At 52.9% G+C, this 7,383-nt stretch overlaps 1 long non-coding RNA gene across 1 annotated transcript; it reads left to right on the top strand.

Annotated features, from left to right (window-relative positions):
* Window positions 1–569: 569 nt before the first annotated feature.
* LOC135974709 (uncharacterized) lies at window positions 570–5,691 on the top strand. The gene is made up of 2 exons (XR_010591825.1): window positions 570–2,556; window positions 2,763–5,691. It is a non-coding gene; the product is annotated as an uncharacterized LOC135974709 (long non-coding RNA).
* Window positions 5,692–7,383: the final 1,692 nt, after the last annotated feature.

The following is a 7,383-nucleotide window of genomic DNA, read 5'->3' as shown; positions in this document are numbered from 1 at the left end:
GGGGCGCTGAGGGGTCCGTGCTGGGGCGGGCGCGGGGTGACTGGGGAACTGGAGGGAGCCGGGACCTCCCCCCCCGCCCGGCGAGGGAGCGGAGCGGGCTCTAGTGCCCGCTCCAGGGTCTGCGTCACACCCCGCCTGCGAGGGGCGGGGCCGAGGAGACCTAGCGTCCGCCGCAGCCTTCCCGGCCCCGCCCCGCGCTCGGCCTCTCACCCAATCCCAGGCTGCGACGGAATAAAATTTGCATATTACGGCCATGACCCCGCCCTCCCCCCCGCAGAGCTCAGAGCCAGTCGCCATTTGGTTTTGCTCCTGCGTCCGCGAGGTTCGGCGTTTCCTGCTCTCCCCCCCCCCCCCCCGGTGAGTGTCTGTTACCCCCGGGCCGGGGCAAGGGGGGCGCGGGTCTGAGGGGGGAGACCCGGCCCCAGAGACACGGGGGTATTTGGGGTCGGGAGAAGGGGGCGGGCGGAGACCCAGCCGGGGGGCGGGGAAATGGGGCGGGGGGAGCTGGGGGAGAGAAGAGGCACGTGGGGGGGCGGGGCGGGGGATGGGGCGGGTGACGCATGATCGCAGCCGGCTGTTCTGGTGCCACAGCGGCCTCTGGTGGGCAAATGGCGGAGCTGCAGCACTTCTGGCGCAGAAGGTATTTTCGGGGGGGGGAGGGTCTGTGCCTGAGCAGTGGTGCAGAATTCCCGCAGGAGCAGAAGTTCATCACAGCACCTGCTCACAGAACCAGGGTAGGACAGAGTGGGGCACAGGGGTCTGCTGGGGGGGGTCACAGACTGGGGTTCCGAAGGGCTAGTGGGGGGACAGACTGGGACATCGGCTCAGGAGCTAGTGGGGAAACAGCGTTGGGATGGGGGAGGGAGCTCCTGGCGGGACTTGCTTTTAGCGCGCTTCGAGGGCCCTGATCCTGTGCGAGCCGGGCTCTGTTGCTCTAGGCTCGGGCTGCAAGAAAAACTTCCTAACTGTAAGAACAGTAGGACAATGCAACAGACGCCTAGGGAGGTTGTGGAAGCTCCTCACTGGTGGTTGTCAGAAGGAGACTGGGTAGCCATCAGTCTGGGGTGGGTTAGATGCAATGAATCCTGCACCTTGGCAGGGGTTAGACTAGATGACCTTTGCGGTCCCTTATAACCCTATAGTTCTGTGATTATGGACAGCTGAATGGAGACCTTTGCTCAGTGTGCGGCCGCGGTCAGAAAAGCAAAGCTGCTGTTGGGAAGCGTAAGGAATGGGATGGAGAAGAACACTGAAAATAGAATGTTCTATAAATCCATGGTGCAGCCTCACCTGGAGTGTGCAACTCTGGTCACCCCATCTCCAAATGGGTATTGCAGCACCAGAGGGGGTTCAGAGAAGGGTGATAGGAAGGCTCAAGGGCCTGGGAAGATTCTCCTCTGGAGAGAGGTTGAAAAGATGGGCATTGTTAGTTTAGGGCATGTCTAACGGGTGCTACATGGACACGGCTATGGGGCCTGAGCTAGGCTGCGGTAGTGCCAGAGTTTCCCCCAGAACCGGCGCTAGAGCTAGAGCTTCTAGCCAGTCCCAGCTGGGAACCCCTTTCCCGGAGTCAGGCTGTTTAGCTGCCCAAGTCGTTTCTTGTGAGAGTGGTTCAGGCACCTGCCTCGCTCCACACAGAGCAGCTGGGGGGGGGCACTCAGCCAGGCACTGTGAGACCTGGTTCAAGTCCCCCCTCTGCATGAGGAGAAGGGATTTGACTAAGGGTTCCCCACCTCTCCGGTGAGTGCCCCAACCCCTGGGCTGTGGGGCGCGTCTCACCTTTTCTCTGGCTCAGTTACAGTTAAATGAAAGTGGAACAACTTCAGCGGGGACCGAGGGAGCCCCCACATCTGACCAGCCCCTAGCTCAGTGGTTACAGCGCTGTCCTGAGAGGTGTGGAACCCGTTCAGAGCCCTGTTTCTCAGGCAGAGTGGGGGCTTGAACTGGGGTCTCTCACATCCTGGGTGAGGCCCTAACTCCTTGGATAACAGTCACATGGAAGGCAGCAGGGCACATGCTCAGAGGCAGGAACGGAGCAGCTGGAGGACATTGACAGGGACAATATAGGCACCGAGTGAGCGTAGGCGCCTACAGGGCGAGGTGACAGCCGAGCGGGAGTTTCTGGATTGCAGTTGTGCCTAAATCTGGACTTTAGGCACCTAAGTCCATTTGCGGATCTGGACCTTGGTGCTCAACACCCCTTTATCCCTACTGGGTACATCCGGAAACACCCCGGACGTCTCCTTCCAACAGACTATGTGAATGGTTTCGTTTAGTAACATTCTGTTACTTCTTTTGTAGGAAGGTCCCTGGGGCCTATGGACGAACTCTCCCTGAGCACTGGCCCATCAGATAAGTATCATTCGTATTCAGTCACCTCTAAGTCAAATGAACTGAAACACTGAGCCAAGTCCTGGCTCTGTATCCTATTGATTCTTTAGAGGATCTCTTCTCTCCCCACCTCAGGTTCAGCTCAGAGACCAGCTCATTCCAGCAGATGGTGTTTGGCTCGGGTGACCACTGGTGGATCCCATCTCTGAACCCGTCAGAGATAAGGTGAGTTCCTTTCAGAATAACCCCTGGAGTCTCAGGTACTGTACTGGAAGTAGCTGCTCTGGGGAGGGTTACAAACTAGCGTACGTTCGCTCCCCTGTTCTCAAATGCTCCCTGAGTTTGTAGGTTTCCCAGAGCTGGGAGGGAGCAAACTGTGAAGTGTTTTCTTTTTAGTTTGATCTTGAGTATCTCTCTCTCTCTCTCATCAGGAGCTCTGCAGTGTGATTCTAGGCTGGTGCATTTGGGAAGTACCAGAAGACCGGAAGAAAGTACCAATATTTAAATAGGAGGACTGGGGCCCTACCAAATTCACTGCCTTGGAAAAAGTGTCCGGGACCGTGAAATCTGGTCTTTTGTGTGCTTTTACTGTATGCTATAAAGGTACCCTGTACTGTAGGATAAAGGTATACAGCAGTCCACAGCATTTCTCAAACTGGGGGTCCTGACCCAAAAGGGGGTCACAAAGCTTTTGTAGGGGGCTCACAGTATTGCCACCCTTACTTCTGTGCTGCTCCTGGCAGCGACGCGGCCTTCAGAGCTGGGCACCCAGCCAGCAACCGCAGCTCTCCGGTCGCCCAGCTCTGAAGGCAGCGCAGAAGTGAGGGTGGCGATGCCTTGACCCCTGAGCAGGGTCCTTAAACCCCGCAGTGAAGGCAGCGTGACCCAGAGTCATGTCTCTCTCCCCAGCTCGTCTCCCAGAAAGCAAAGGGAAAAGGCTATGGTCGTAGGTGAGGCTGCTGGCCCCTCGGAGGCTGATTACAAACTACAAGAAGGTGCAAACTTGCTCCTCCCCCTGCACTGTCAGCCTAGTGGGAACCCCAAATGTGCCCCTTCATGTGCTTTCAGACATGGCTGAGGGAGGGGGAGTTTCTGGAGGCAGCATGGTGCAGTGGTTAAGGCACTGGACTGGGGTGCCGGAGAACTGGGTTCTAGTCCTGGCTCTACTGCTGCCCTGCTAGGTGACCATGGGCAAGTCACTGCCCTGCTCTGTGCTTCGGTTTCCCCTCCCACTCCTTGCCTGTCTTGTCTGTTTTAGATTGTGATCTCAGCTGGGGCAGGGACTGTCTCTCCCTGTGTGTCTGTGCAGCGCCTGGCACAACGGGGCCCTGATCTCAGCTGGGGCCTCTGGATGCTACCACTATGTTGTAGGAAGTGATACCTATAGCTCAAGTCTCCCAACACTTCCTGTTACAATACCCTGTTTTCAGATGCTTATAATTTTCCCAGATTTTAACCATTCGATATGAAGTTTCCGATGCCAGATGCCTGCCTGAGGATTTTTTTTGTAAGTTTCAGCTAAAACAGGTGAGCCACTTAAAAGAAGGATGTTAGGTAAAACATCCTTCTTTGCCCAGGTTAAAAAATAAAGCTTCCAAGCATTTAGATGAAAAGCACTGGCATCTCCGCACTTTCTTGGTGTTTGGCACGGGGTCGCTCTGATGGCAGGGATGTGCCCCTATCCATCCCCATGAAAATCGGGCCAAATTTAACCAAATTATAAGCCTCTGAAAACATCAGTTCACACATGTTCAATGAAGACTCAGCTGCCAAACTGAACTCGCCAAAGATTTCATCTGTGCTAGGCGTGCTCCAGCCCCTCACAGCTCCTGCACGAGACCGTGCACCATCCCTGCACGGTAACTGAGCCTCCTTCAGCCCAGGGCTTCCCCTGGCCTGGCTGCTCCCGGCAGCCTTAGTTCTGGTCGTTCCTAACTTCTGGGTGCTTGACTTGCAGCCTACACATTGCTTTAGCACAGTTCTTTGGATGCAGTAAATAATCTGGGGAGGGGATCTGGCCATGGTTTACAGACTAAATGAAAGGACTGGCTGAAAGCCCAACAGGCAGAGGGGCTTGGTGCAGAAATTAGAGTAAAATTCTCTGGCCTGAGGTCCGCAGGAGGTCAGATCAGCTGATCAGAATGGTCCCTTTTGGCCTTAAAATCTGTGAATCTGCTCCTCACTGAAGTCTGCTCTCCATGTCACTGCCATGGGTCCAGAGACGGCAATAAGTGCTAAGGGAGCTCTCCGAGGCTGGGGATTTTGCATTTGGGGAGGGCGCTGGGAAATCTTTAGGACAGAAGTATTTTGCTTCCATCCCCTCCCGAACTCCAGGGCACTGCATTCTGTGTGGGGAAGGGCCACGTCTTGGGGATAACACTGGCCAAGCCGGTGAAATGGGGATCTAGTCCCACGTGTTCTGGGGCTATGTGAGATGCAGGAGGAAAGGGACAGAACTGCATCAGCTCCTCAGCAGAACCTTCTCTGTTCTCGAGAGCATTTCACCCAACCCCGTTGTGTTTGAGATGAGCCTGTGACACTGCGCTCCATATGCTTTATGCAAATATGCTGATGAATGTAAATATGACACAACTGGAATATGCTTCATGCTAAATATGCCATGTAACATCTCTTTGCAAAGGTTGTGATCGACTGAATATGTTCATCCTATTTGTATGCATGTATCATTTTTATATCTGAAGTTATGAGCGTTGGCTCTATGCTTGTATTTGAAGTGTTTGCTATAGGAAGCACATAAGGGAGGTTTGGCCAACATATTGCGAAGGGAATATTCAAGTAATTGGAAGTACTTAACGGACTTTGGGAGACTCCAATCCACATCTAGTGAACCTTCTTGGGAACTTTCAAACTAACATGTAAACAATGGCATCGGCCTGCCAAAAGCTGAATCATTCATGGACTTGTGACTTGGCCATGTGGCTACAAACTCCATCTTGCTGCTGTGATTTTGCACAGAACTACAAAGGAGTTTCCTCCCACAGGGCACAGAGTATAAAAGGCCCTGGAAGCCCCTCCACTTTGTCTTCAGCTGGCTCAAGAGATGGCCTCTCCACCCCAAAGAGATATCGGAAAGAAACTGGAACAAAGGACAGTAACCACAGGGGTGTGAGTGATTGCTGGACCCAGGCCATAAACTACAGCTTTGCTCTGAAAAGGGTTGTACCTGAGAACATCTGTGGTGAGAAGTTTAGTTTTTGTAACTAGATCCTTAGTGTACTAAGTTAGTCTTGTGTTTGATTTATTTTACTTAGTAACTTACCTTGTTCTGTCTGTTGTTAGTTGAAACCACTTAAATCCTACGTTTTATACTTAATAAAATCACTTTTGTATATTAATAAACCCAGAGTATGTGATTAATAGCTGGGGGAGCAAACAGCTGTGCATATCTCTCTATCAGTGTTATAGAGGGTGGACAAATTATGAGTTTACCCTGTATAAGAGTAAAACTGATTTATTTGGGGTTTGGATCCCAGTGGGAGCTGGGTGTCTGGGTGCTGGAGACAGGTAACTTGCTGAGCTGTTTTCAGTGAAGGCTGCAGCTTTGGGAGCGTGGCCCAGCCCCTGGCTCTGTGTTGGGCAGGCTAACGTGTCTGGCTCAACAAGGGGGGCCCAGACTGGCAGGGATAATGGGCTCAAAGGTAATTTTAGCACATTGGGTGACCGTCCCAAGGGGTCTCTGTGACCGAACCCGTCACAGACCCCACCAGACAGGGATCACACTGCATGTGTGGCTGGCAGTAGGGGGTGAGGCAGTGATTCCGTTTGCTAGAGCTCTTCCGGCTGGGATTTCAGCTCAGGGGAGGGGGAACTGGGTAACAGAGCCAGGAAACAGGTGGGAGTTCTATGGAGTGTTCTGCCTGATGGCAGGAGGGCTCTCATCCTTCACCAACCCAATCCCTCTCTGAGTTAACCAGCCCCTGCCTCCACCTTCCACCCCTCCCAACGCCTCTCAGCATTTTCCTGAACCTCTCGTCTCTGCCGGGCCCCTGCCTGCGCTTGGAGCTCTCGGCGGGGAGGGGCTGCTGCTCTGAGCTCTGCCTCAGCCTGGGGAAGCCAGTGTAAGACACTTGGAGAGGTGTGAAAGCAAAGGAAGAGAGGAGGCTGGATGGTTTCTCAGGAGTGTATCCCTCTTGAAACAATGAACCCTGCCTGTGACCGTTTTACAGATGGAAAAGGGCAGCGTGTGCCCAAGACAATGGGCTCGGACTTTGTAGATCAATCTCTGATAATTTTCATATGACTTTACATTGTGCCTCTTCATATAACCTTGTGGTGGGTCTATCCACGTGTGACCTCTGTTTTCATGGAACTTTGTATCAAAGCCTCATTTAGAAACTTTGCATTGCCCTTGGTATAATAGAAGAAAAATTTCTTTTTGCTAGCAGTAGAACAAGAGCTCCTCCCCCCCCCCCCCCCACTCTTAATCAATTGCCCTGTTGAATGAATGAGGTGTGGATGAGCAAGGCATGGAAGGCAGCACCTCCAGACAGCCTCAACTGTTGGAGAGGGGCTGGGAGCCAGACCTAAGGACAATAAAACGTGTCAAGTGGGCTCATTAAAGACAAGCATACATACCCACGGCCTCGGGGGTTAGAAGCAAGCACCTTCTTTTGGAAACACCCTCTTTGCAGCATTGGGACAACACTCAAAAGAAAGCAGCACAAAGGACCAATGGACACAGACACAGAGTTTGAATCTGGTATAGATTTGCATAAGAGGAAAGCTGCTATAAAAGTGAGGTGTCTTGCAGAGGGCCCCGGGTCTCGTCTTGTCAACATGGGAGCATCGATCCGGATCGGCAGAAGCCCGGCTCCACCCCCTCCCCCATCTAACTCACCTGGCCAGTGAAGTTAAGGGGAGCAACTAATTGGTAACAACAAGACGGAGTGTGTTTGTGTGTGTGGGTGTGTGAGTGTAAGTGTAATATATTATATGCATATAATACAGTGTTAATGAATACATGTATTACTAATAAATGTGGCGTTTTGTCTTATTCCCCCTGAAAAGATCCTGTGCAGTACTTTAAGTACA

Source organism: Chrysemys picta, chromosome 12 (genome assembly GCF_011386835.1).
Source record: "Chrysemys picta bellii isolate R12L10 chromosome 12, ASM1138683v2, whole genome shotgun sequence".
Lineage (NCBI taxonomy): Eukaryota > Metazoa > Chordata > Testudines > Emydidae > Chrysemys > Chrysemys picta.
Note: the sequence above shows the minus strand (reverse complement) of the source record. Positions and strands in the feature narration are given on the sequence as shown.